Source organism: Myotis myotis, unplaced genomic scaffold, assembly GCF_014108235.1.
Source record: "Myotis myotis isolate mMyoMyo1 unplaced genomic scaffold, mMyoMyo1.p scaffold_m19_p_18, whole genome shotgun sequence".
Lineage (NCBI taxonomy): Eukaryota > Metazoa > Chordata > Mammalia > Chiroptera > Vespertilionidae > Myotis > Myotis myotis.
Genome location: NW_023416322.1, coordinates 32,522,541 through 32,535,254, shown reverse-complemented (window position 1 = coordinate 32,535,254; position 12,714 = coordinate 32,522,541). Strand labels below are relative to the sequence as shown.

Genomic DNA, 12,714 nt, shown 5'->3' with positions numbered 1-12,714 from the left:
GCTTGGCGATTTTCAAGGCATGTTTCATGGAACTCTCCAGTTTCATGGAGTACCTCTGTGACTAGAGGGAGGCCAAGTGGTCCACCAACTCCCGTTGTTTATACCATATTCATATTTTTGTATTCCATATAAATTTTCACTTGAAAAATTAAAAATTACTGGCTTAGGTATTAAACTTATTAATGATGATTATTTAATAAAATTAGTCTCATTATCTTAAACAGAGAAATACTGCAGAACAGCTGAATAAAAGAACATGAATATATAGCATCTCTTCTAAAAAATAATCCCAGCCTACACCGACATGAACTGAAGTATGCAATACTAGGCACTATGATTTAGGTACTAAAGAAGGTTCTGAACATCATCATTTAGGAGGAAAGAAAGGGATTCTACATGAAGACAAACTTTGAAAATTCTCATTTACCCATCTGGAGGGAATGGACAGATGGGTAGAGTAAGTAATAAAAATCTGATTGAAGTTTTCCAAATCATGGAGGATTTAGAAGTGAACCATTGACTCTTTAAGCAAATCATGGAGTTCTCAAACCTGAGACAACCTGAGTTTAAAAGAAGCAGATACAAGAAATAAGAGGAAGTACTATTCACAAAGCAGGGAGTGAATTTATAAAACCTATTATCTCAAGAGGGCATACAGTGGAATCTAAGTTAGGCACGGAAAAGATTTCAGTACATTGTAGATCACATGAGTTCTTTAGGTCCTGACTTCTGTGAATGGATCTTAGAAACCGGCAACAGGAAAACTGAGATAAGCTAGAAATGGCTTGAAGCCCATGCTAACCTTTGTGACCAGTATTTTTTTAGGGACTCATTACTTTCCACACACAATCCTGGAATTCTTTCAGACTCAGATACTGGTCTGGGTGAACCCTGGACTGACATGTATTCTTATGGGTGTTTATATACTGGCAAGCACTAAAACTTCCTCTACAGCCAAGTTTTCCCAAAGCAATGGGCTAAAACATCAACTTACAAGACATACACTGCTGTTACTGGCCATATGAGAACATATGCCCGCTTGGCATGGTTAGCTTTATGCTTTGTTTACCATAACATGGATGGTAATTACAACAAGCAAGTATTTATGACACACTATGTTAATAAAAATGCTTTTAGCAATGGCTACTGACAGGCCATTACTCCTGATTAAAAATGAAAAGTCACTGAAAGCTGGCTTTGTGCCACAAATTAAGGTACTGTAGCTATATACTTACAGCTTTTTATTCAAACTACCTTTATTACTGAAATCCCAGCAGGAAAAAAAAAACACATCAATTCTGTTACTGAAAATTTAAGCCTTAATCTTCTAGCACTTCACTTTGTTCTGAAACAATGGGACTGGGGGCGCAGGAGGTGACTTGAGATATAATTCTTGCATGACGACAGAGCCGCCTTCAATGGGGAGCTTTGACTAGACACACATCATTATCAGCAGGAGGAGATGTGATTCATTAAAGAGAAATAACTGGGCTGTGGTTCAGGCCACTCTGGAGAGTCTGTTCCATCACTATGAGAAGTGTGGCCCTTCACAGAGAAGAAGGGGATCGCTGCTGAATTAAAAAGCTGCAAGTGACCTTCCAAGGTCATCTAGTTCATCCCCTTCAGGCAGAAACCCTTTGAACCCACAGTGATTCGTTGCTATGGCGGCCTGAGCCTGTGCATGCATTCCAGAATCACTCCAACATTGAGAACTTCGTTGCCAAGAAATTCTTCCTGATTGAAATTTAATTTCTCATGCTATGGCTAATTTGCTTTTGTTTTCTGTTTTCTTTTCTTGAAAGACAAATAAGCAGGTCAGGTAAGACTACAGAACCCAAAGAATACAACCTGGCCAGAGGTGGTGAATTCAAATCTAGAGAACTTGTTATATATCCATTCCTTCTCCTAGGTCTAAAGAACAGCAAACGCTATTCTTGGCAGGCAGAGGACACTGGCAGGAGGCAGCTGGTCTACCTGTTTGTGGATAACTAAAATTCTTTACAGCTCAGGGTACAAGGCACCAGGGAATCATTTCTAGTGCCAACCAAAAAAAAAAAAAAAAAGGTATGAAAAAAGGAAGGAGAGTAGCAATTTAAAAGTCTATAAAAATATAAAACACGAAGCTATGTGGGTCTGAGCCTGGTGCTTGGGCATGAGGGTGAGTAGGGGATCTCTTTTTCACCCAGGTAATGATCGTATGAGCCCCATAAGGAGATGGTTAAATCAAACACTGAGATGACTGCTCTTAAGAGGGGAAAAATATGTCAATCACACTTTGCCTTTGACACAAGGAAATTCCTTGAAACTGAGAATGGAGAGTGGAAGGGAGGAGAATGTCTCCTGATGTGGGTGGCCAGGAAACCAGGGGCCAGAAAAGTATGAGAGGAGAGAGGGAGAAAGAGACAGAGAGGGAAAAAAAAACACAAGATTGAATTCTAATCAAAATGCTATGAGGCGTTCACACCAGGCCTTGAGAGAATATTAACAAGGTTACCCAAGGGGGGGCCTTTAGCCCCAGGAATTATTAGTGAATATGGAATTATATTTGCACAAACATTACCAGATGCAAGGAGCTAAATGTCCTGCAGATGTGGAAGGAGCCAGCGTATGTTCCAAATAGGCGGCAGCTTTATTTTTTTTAACCTTCTTACAAGAGCCTGGGCAGCACGCTTCTGAGGGGATACATTCTGGAATGGCCACCCCAGCACTTGGCCCCTGTTTCAAACACCAACTGCTGCTCGCACAGGCCTCTAAAGTATCTCTAGCCAGGGCAAGGTGGACTGGCCCCTGGGCAGATTTGACAAACTTACCAGCTCACCTCCATCCCGTCCAGGTGCCATAACACTCCAAGGGATCAAAGTGCTCCAAGAGGGATTTTCTAAAAAAAAAAAAAAAAAAAAAAATAGTTCAGAGTCAAGTAAATCACAACAATTTAAAAGAGGAGTTTTGAACTAAAATATAACCAGCTGATTCTGAGGGAAGAAGACAGCAAAATACAAGAAAAACAAAAAGTTTCTTTCTGATGTGCCATTATCAGATCCTCAAAATTCGATTTCATTTAGATTCACCACTGCTGAAGGAGATCTATAAAATCTCTGTGGTTAGAAAGTCATTGCCTTCGGGGAATCTCCCGATTTTGTAACCACAAATCCCCACCACCATCTTGCTCACTTCCAGCAAGACTGGCCAGAGTGAAGGACAGAATTCTTCAGCATGTGGATATGACACATAGAGGCAGGTGACTATGAAGTGAATGGCACGAGTCCCTTCCAAGTCTCTGGTGGGGGCTCTATCCTTGTGTGGGTTTAGTTATATGTTTTTGTAAAGTTTATAAAACTAAGGTATTTAACACCAATTAGTTAATACTTCCCTGCCTGTCCCTCTGTCCCATTTCACTTTGATTGATTTTGGAGTTGAGTTGAAGAGACATTTAGCTTGAGTGGAGTGGGATATATTATGTGGTTCGTATCACTTCTGTGTATCGTTGATTGCTAGCTACCTGGTTGTGGGAACGAATTCTAGAAACACTCCTATCACTGTCATTGCTTCTTAATCCAGGGAGCTGGGAGACCAAGATATGTCATGGTGGGATGTGAATGTGTCCTACAATGCCCAACCCCGAAATTAGGAGGATAGCGGAAGAGAAACAGGATTGGAAATGTACAGAATCAGAAGCTAGTCCATGGAAGACTAATCTAAATCTTACCACTCTTTCATTAAAACTGTGATAGAGCCCGGCCGGAGTGGCTCAGTGGTTGAGTATCGACCTATGAATCAGGAGATCACAGTTCGATTCGTGGGGTTGCAGGCTTGATCCCCATTATGTGGCATGCAGGAGGCAACCAATCAATAATTCTCTCTCATCACTGATGTTTCTATCTCTCTCTCCCTCTCTGTTCCTCTCTGAAATCAGTAAACACACACACACACACACACACACTTGGAGATTATATATATATATATATATATATATATATATATATATATATATATATATATCTCCAAACAAACAAAAAAACCTTGATAGAAGTTTTTCCAAATTTAACAATTATGAAATTTTGCATGTGTCACAGGGAACAAGTTGTGGTGCTGAAAAAATTTCCCAAACTTTCAATAATAAAAAATAAAGTTTGGTGAATCATACCGGAGGAAAGTTGAAATATGTTTTTGTTCTCTTCATACATATTTACATGATATAATTTTTTGTCATGTGAAGAAGCCATCAAAATATGTAGCATATGTATATCTGTATGTGTGTATTTATAAACATACTTGTGCATACACACACACACATAACATAGAGGTATTTCAGGTAGTGAATAAATTAAAACTTCATGTTGTTTTATTGGATTTTGTTATGTTTGTTTGTTGGGCACTTTTTAGTGATTTGTTGTGATATCTTTTCTCATTCTAAGTAAATACTACCTAATTTTATAAACAAACTGTGTATTCTTTTTTTAAAATCATCTCCAATGATGTATAAGTCTCAGACCCAATATTACCCAAATTTTTCTCTGGTGTAATTTTCATTTTATGTTACTTCACTCGCCAACTTATAAGGTTAGTCTTATTCAAACCATTTTCCCCTTTGAAAACCTTTTTATTTTTTAATCATTTTTTATTTTTCAATTACAAATGACATACAATATTAGATTAGTACACACCTGACATTACATAACTTACTAAATAATCATCCCATTAAATCTCGTACTCCTCTGACACCATTCATAGTTATTAGAATATTGCTGACTATGTTCCCTATGTGTACTTTACATCCCCATGACTATTTTGTAACAACCAATTTGTACTTATTAATCCCTTCACCTTTTTCACCATCCCACCACCTTCCTCCCATTTGGCAACAGTCAAAATGTCCTCTGTATCTATGCATCTGTTTCTGCTCTGCTTCTTTGTTTATGTTGTTTTTTAGATTTAATTGTTGATAGATCATACCATTTTTAAAAAAAGGCACCTGAGACTTTAATCACATAACTTCTAAGTGGATTTGAATACAAGGTCTGTCTTATTCCAAAGGAAGTCAATTAGTCCTGGCCCTCCCTGTATTTCCCAGCCCCACCAGAGGGCATGCTGATCCTCCAATGCTTTATCTAGTTTGGTTTAATGGCTTCCACTGACACCCTTCCCCCTGCCACTCTAACCCATCTGCCCTTTGAACTACCTCATTGTGAAGAGATCTGAAAGATCTCACTGTCAGAAAACTTCTTCATTTCCTCCCCATTACTCTGACATGTGCCCTTGTGGACCCCTCAGTCAATTCCTTCTTCTTGTGATACCTGACAATTTTCTTTGTGTGGTATTTACACTGCATAGAAACAGGAAAGACATTTCAAAGCATCTGGGCTGAAGAACACACCATCTTTGAAATAGTTTTTTTAATTGAAATTCAAAGCACACCCTCTCCAGGAAGCCCACCAGATTAATTCCAGGCAGCAAAATCCCCATGCCATCCCCTTAAAAGTCCCTTTATAACTTGCTATTGGCTAGTCACAACCACATTGGATGTGTTTGCTTATATTCTCTTAGAAAGATCGAGATTAGCAATGCCTAACAATCTTTACTACTTAAACCTAATTGCATATTTGGATTCCAAAATTTTTGTGGGAACTCAGTACAATTTTCAGACGATATAAGTGAAGTCTGTTGTATTTTTTCCTTCACTACACCTCAGCATCAATCATGTTGCTTTTAAAATGAAAAATATGCAAGTCCATTTTGTGTAAAAAACAAAAAAAACCCTCACTTCTGTGGTAGAACAAAAGCTCATCAAACTCCTGGCCTGGGTCTCCCAAGCTCTAAGGTATGGCTTTAGCTCTTTCAGTGTGTAATAGCGGTAGACAAAAATGCTTCAGTTTCTCTATCTGTAAAATAAGAATCGAGTTGTTTCTTTCCCATTCACTTCACAGAAGTCTCCCGGGGAACAAGAGTTAAATGATTAATGACTGCAAGTCCCTGGATAAACACGAAATGCTTAATAAAAATAATCCCTTCTGACCACAGTGATAGGCACCAATGACCTGATGCTAAACCTTGACTGCAATTCAGATAAACTGTGGGCCCTGTCCATGGATGCAGGCTTCTTTTCCCCTGGCGAGGACATTCTGGACTCCTGTTCCTTGACTCCGTCCACTGACAGGCTCCTGTTCACAACCCTCCCGCCCCCAGTGGCTCATACCCAGCCCCCAAGTAATATGAAAAGCGGTTTCCTGGTTGTGGAGGAGCAACATGTGGGAAAATGAAATGCCCCATTGTGAGGTCACTATAACTTTATCCTCCGTTTTCCAGGGAACATGCTTGCTCAGCCCATACCACAACATTATTTAAAAAACTATATGAGCCTGGCCGGCGTGGCTCGGTGGTTGAGTGTCGGCCTATGAACCAGGAGGTCATGGGTTTGATTCCTGGTCAGGGCACATGCCCAGGTTGCTCCATCCCCAACAGGGAGCATGCAGGAGGCAGCCGATCAATGATTCTTTCTCATCATTGATGTTTCTATTTCTCTCTTCCTCTCCTGTCCTCTCTGAAACAAAAAAATATATATGTATATTTTTTAAAAAAGGGCCAAGGAAGAAAACTATATGAGAGCAAAACTCAGTTTTTCATCTAGTTTAGGTCCTTCCTAAGAGAAGTTCTTGCATAGCTCAGGAAAGGGACTCCAGGTGAAATACACTTCTTGTTGAGACTAAAAAAAAACCCGGGTGTGCTTAAGAAGTATATACCTGTCTTTTGGTACGAACTGAAAAGGTTATTTTAAAAGGAAACAGGGGATTCTGGCATATTTTCAGTTTACTGTGTTTATGGGGCATAATGTATTCCTGGTGTTCAGGTATAAGACAGCCGCGTGAAATCACCCTGAACACAATCTGTGTGTAAATTCAGAAAACTCAAGATGCGTACTTAGTTGACCTACTCTGCTGCATGTTAAACTGTCTTGTCCTAATTTACTTTCTTTTTATTCTCTTCTTTAAGAGAATGAAAGAAAAATAAGGGAGTTCCTGTTAGAGAAAAGAACCACCACGCTCCGTTACGGTTCATGAAGCAGAGGACAAAGCAACATGAGGAGCTGGGCTTTGGAATCAGACAGACCTGGGTTTGGAATCTTAATAATACCAGTTACTAGCCCTGGGGTCTTGAGCAAGTTATTTGACTTCCCTGAATCCATTTCCCTGTCTATAAAGATGGATTTAAAAAAAAAGTATATATATCCTAATGAAGAGTGAATTCGATATTGTATCAAGTGCCTGGCAGAGTACCTAACTTACAATAGACAACCAATACATAATAGCTAGTAATAATCATTATAATGAAAATAACAATATATTTCTGAATTGTCAATAAATCTATTATAGAAAATCAGCAAAAGTTTTGGAGAAACTATGGGAACTACAGGAAAGGAAATACAATGACTTATACAAAATAAAAATGGCCCTAGAAGATCAGACCATATAGTTTCATTTTTGAAAATGTTTGTAAAAATATCTCTTTATGCAGTCTTTGCTTTTGCTTAAAGTATATGCCAACCATAGCATAGGTTCTTAAGTTGGACAGGTTATAACACTATACCACAATACACTCATTCCTCAGAAACACTGCATACCATAAAAATTGCATGTTAAAATAAGAGGGAAAAGGAGAAATATATTCATCTTTGTAACCAGAGCACTAACAAAAACAGTAATTATTGCGTGGGACATAACTTGAACGCCCGGGAAGGCAAATCAGCTAGAGGTTGCCTCAGGGGTAATTTTAGAATGAATAAAAGCAATAGTGTGGGACTTCTGCTTCTGACCAACATGGAGTATAAAGAATTATATTTACCCAGTTGTGTAAAATAACTTAAAAAAGAAAGAAAGAAAAGTAACTGGACAAATATATGAAAAAATAGCTCTCAAGATATTGGAAATAAGCAGCGACGGTCATTGTTTTCTGAGTGATGAAAAGCAAATGAGGTGACCCCTAGGATTGCCTAGCTTCCTGAAGAGTTTCCAGGTCATCACACAGAGAGAACTTGGGTAGAGCCCAGTGATCTCCTTGAATTGAGGAGATGGGACTGGAAGTACAGGTATGCCAATGTGGTGAGAGTTCTCAGAGCAGAGAACTACAGAGGAGACAACTGCACAGAGAACTGAGATGTTTAAAGGGTTCCCTTCAAGGTTTTGGTTGGTAACTGATCAAGAATGTGACTGAGGAAACTATCTGAGACTAAGGGATGAACTTACAGGATAAGAGCAAAAAACTAGAAGAAAGATAGAACATATTAATTAAAGTCAAGAAAGATATTTTTAATTGACCTTTTACAGATAAAAACTAAAATATCTGAAATGAAAAAAATACACTGAATGGGATTGACAGCAGATTAGACATCACAGAAAGAAAGTTAAGTGAACTTGGAGATATAGCAATAGAAAATATCCAAAATTAAACATTGAGATTTTAAAAAGAACAAGGAAAACAAACAAACAAATAAAGCATCATTGAACCATGGGACAACTTCAAGCAGTCCAATATGTGTGGAATTGGAGTCACTAAGAAAAAAAAGGCAAGGGGAGGCATACAAAATATTTGAAAACTAATGTCCAAAATATTTTCAAATTTGATGAAAACTATAAACTCATAGACCCAAGAAACTGAATGGACTTTAAGCACAAGAAACATGTAGAAAATTACACGATGGCACATCATAATCCATTTGCTTAAAACTAGTGATAAAGAGCCAAAGCCGGTTTTGCTCAGTGGATAGAGCGTCGGCCTGTGGACTGGGGGGTCCCAGGTTCGATTCCGGTCAGGGGCATGTGCCTGGGTTGTGGGCACATCCCCAGTGGGGGATGTGCAGGAGGCAGCTGATCGATGTTTCTCTCTCATCGATGTTTCTGGCTCTCTATCTCTCTCCCTTCCTCTCTGTAAAAAATCAATAAAATATATTAAAAAAAAAACAGTGATAAAGAAAAAAATCTTAAAAGAAGCCTAAGAAAAATGACACTCTACATACAGACAGAGAAACAGCAGTAAAGATGACAGATTTCTTGTCAGACACTATGCAAGAGAGAAGATAGTGTAGAACATCTTTGAAGTACTCAAAGAAAAAATACTACTCAACTAGAATTCTGTAGTCCACAAAAATATCTTTCAAAATTAAAATGAAATATTTTTTCAGACATATTAAGAACAAAAAAGAGCCCTGACCAGTTTGGCTCAGTGGATAGAGCGTCAGCCTGTGGACTGAAGGGTCCCAGGTTCGATTCCAGTCAAGGGCATGTACCTTGGTTGCGGCACATCCCTGGTGGGGGGCGTGCAGGAGGCAGCTGATCTATGTTTCTCTCTCATCGATGTTTCTAACTCTCTATCCCTCTCCCTTCCTCTCTGTAAAAAATCAATAAAATATATTTTTTTAAAAAAGAACAAAAAATAAAAACTAAAAGATAATCTATCTATGATCATCTCAATAGCTAGAAGAAAAAAGCATTCGGCAAAATCCAATATCTATTGGTGATTTTAAAAACGTTTCTACAAACTAAGAATAGAAAAAAATTTTTCAACTTAAATACAATCTAAAGAAAAAACCCTACAGCTAACAATCATACTTACTTGTGAAAGACTAAATGCTTTCCGTCTAACATCAGGAATAAGTAAAAGATGCCTGCCCCATAATTTCTATTCAATTTACAGTGGAAGTTCTAGCCAAATAAATAAATGGTATCCAGTTGGGAAGAAGGAAGTAAAACTGCCGTCCACCACAGGTGACATGATAACCTATGCAGAAAATCCTGGGGAAGCAACAAAAAAGCTATCAGAACTAATTGGTGAGTTCAGTAAAGTTGCAGGATACAAGATCAATATACAATAACCAGTTGTATTTCTATACACTAGCAACAATGAGAAATTTAGAAATATCATTTCAATACAACATAAAAATATAAAGTAGTTAGGGATAGACCTGATAAAAGATGTTTAATATCTGTATACTGCAAACTACAAAATATTGCTAAGGGAAATTTTAAAAGACCTAAAATATAGAGTGATACATTGCATTTATGGATCAGAAGATTCAATACTGTCAAGATGTCAGTTCTTTCCAAGTTGACCTGTAAATTCAATGCTTTCCCAATCAAACAAAATACCCACAGGCACTTTTCTATAGAATTTGACAAGCTGATTTGAAAAGTTATATGAAAATGACAAAGCCCTAGAATACTTAAAACACTTTGAAAAGGCAGAACAAAGTTAGAGAACTTATACTATTTAACTTTAAGACATATGATAAAACTATTGTAATCAAGACAATATGTATTGGTGTCAAAGAAGATAAATAGATCTATGAAACAGAACAGAGAGGCTGATCTACTGATTTTTAACAAAGGTACAAAGGCAATTAAGAAGAGCAAAGATAGTCTTTTAATAAATGGTGCTGACACAATTTTTTTTATTCATATGCAACAAGGGGAACTTCAATCTATAACTCACACCATATACCAAAAATTAACTCAATATGGATTATACATCTATATGTAAATCCTAAAATTATAAAACCTCAAGCAGTTGTTTATTTGATGTACCATTTGATGTAAGTTACAGGTACCACAATATTTCAAAGTTGAAATATTAAAAAAATTGCATTTGAAAAAACTGATTGTTCTGTTTCCATGTTGCTGGTATCACACCAATAAAGTTAACACTGATACAATAATATTTCCTGATATGCAGCCTATATTCAAATCTCCTTGATTGACTCAATACTGTCCTATTCTTGCTATTTTTCAATCCAGGATCAAAGCAAGTGTTATGCATTGCATTTACTTTTCAAGTCTCTTTATCTCTGTAATCTAAAATAGTCCTCCCCCTAGTCTTTAAGCATTTTTATGACATTGATATTTTTTAAAGGCCTATGCCAGTAGTCTTGAAAGATGTTCCAACAATCTGGATTTGTCTGGTTGGTGCCTCAAGTTTGGGTACAGGTTAAATATTTTGGGCGCATATACTACATGGGTGATGCACACTTCTCGTTGCATCACAGCAGATACACCTAGTGGCATTTCTCCCTTTGGTGATGCTAAGTTAACCACTTGAGTAAGTGGCATCTGTGGAATGTCTCCACTGTGAAGATAACTTTCGTTTGTAACTAATAAGCATCTGTGAGGTACTATTTTGAGATGTATGAATATTATGCACTCCACTTGTAGCCCAACATTGATTTTTTAATCTTCATTTTTTATCGAGATATAATTGACATAACATATCCAATTCAGATGTACAATGTAATGATTTAATATATGTATATATTGTGAAATGATCCTCACGATAACTCTAGTTAACATCCACCACTGATGATCTTTATTGGACTCAATCATTGCATGGGTGGCTGCAAAATGGTAAATTTATAATTTTATCATTCCTTCTACATAAACGAGTTGACATTCTTCTGTACAAAAGAGCTTTCGTCCCTTCCCCTGCCTTGCTTTCTTGCCTCTAACTGCTCTCTCCTGGTCTTCTTTTTTTTTTTTTTAAATATATTTTATTGAGTTTTTACAGAGAGGAAAGGAGAGAGATAGAGAGTTAGAAACATCGATGAGAGAGAAACATCGACCAGCTGCCTCCTGCACACTCCCCACTGGGGATGTGCCCGCAACCAAGGTACATGCCCTTGACCGGAATCGAACCTGGGACCTTTCAGTCCGCAGGCCGACGCTCTATCCACTGAGCCAAACCGGTCTCGGCTCCTGGTCTTCTTTTGATGAACGATCTCATATTCTGGCCTTTACTTTCCAAGTAAAATTGTATTTCCAAAACAGTTACAAACAAATGTTCCCTATTTCTTTTTTTAAAAATATATTTTTATTAATCTGAGAAATGGTGAGAGAGAGAAACATCAATGACGAGAATCACAGTTCAGCTGCCTTCCACACATCCCAGGCATGTGTCCTGACTGGGAATTAAACCGCGACCTCCCGGTTCATAGGTTGACACTCAACTACTGAGCCACGCAGGCCGGGCCAAACAAGAGTTCCATATTTCTTTAATCTTTGTTAAGTACAAAAGAAAACTCTGCCACTGTACCAAGTGTACATAGTACAGATGTCTATAAAAGCAAAACTTTTTCCCCTGAACCCCAGAGGTAACTTATGACAGTGTTTATACGTTATTTATAAGAACAAATTCCCAATGATGGATGCCAATGGAAAACACTCCTGTGCACTATTGTTGGGTGTATCATTTGTTAACATTTTTGGTGATAGATTATGAGGTAATTATCAAGATGCAAATATATGTAATCTCAAAATTAGTCATTCCACTTAAAAAAATTTCCCTGCAGATATTAAGATTTATTTTATTATATGTACAAATATATATTCACAAAGATGTTCATGGAAGCTTTGTTTGCAACAGTCATGATTTAAAAATAATCCAAATGTTGACAGAAAAGGGATTGTATAAACAGATAATGCTATTCTCACTCAACAGAATACTATGAAGCTTGTAATTTTCTTTTAAACGGAAATATTGATGTTTACTGATATGGACAGATGCTTAATGCATTAAGAGAAAAAATGAAGTTGTAGAGCTTGTAGGAAAAGAAAGCAAGTGGGTATTGGTGGCATCTTTGTAGTATGCACAGGATGCTTCTGGAAGGATGCACGGCAGCTAACAGTGATTCTTTGGCAGTGGGATTCCAGAGTTGGGGTAGGATACTGGAGATCAGAA

At 37.6% G+C, this 12,714-nt stretch overlaps 1 protein-coding gene across 3 annotated transcripts in view; it reads right to left on the bottom strand.

Annotated features, from left to right (window-relative positions):
- HAO2 (hydroxyacid oxidase 2) overlaps window positions 1-12,714 on the bottom strand; it is a 155,675-nt gene that overhangs the window by 128,713 nt on the left and 14,248 nt on the right. For all 3 annotated transcript variants that reach the window (XM_036342859.1, XM_036342862.1, XM_036342860.1), the window contains one exon: window positions 2,811-2,878. The gene's annotated coding sequence lies outside the window, so the exon portion shown is untranslated. The remainder of the gene's footprint in view (window positions 1-2,810; window positions 2,879-12,714) is intronic.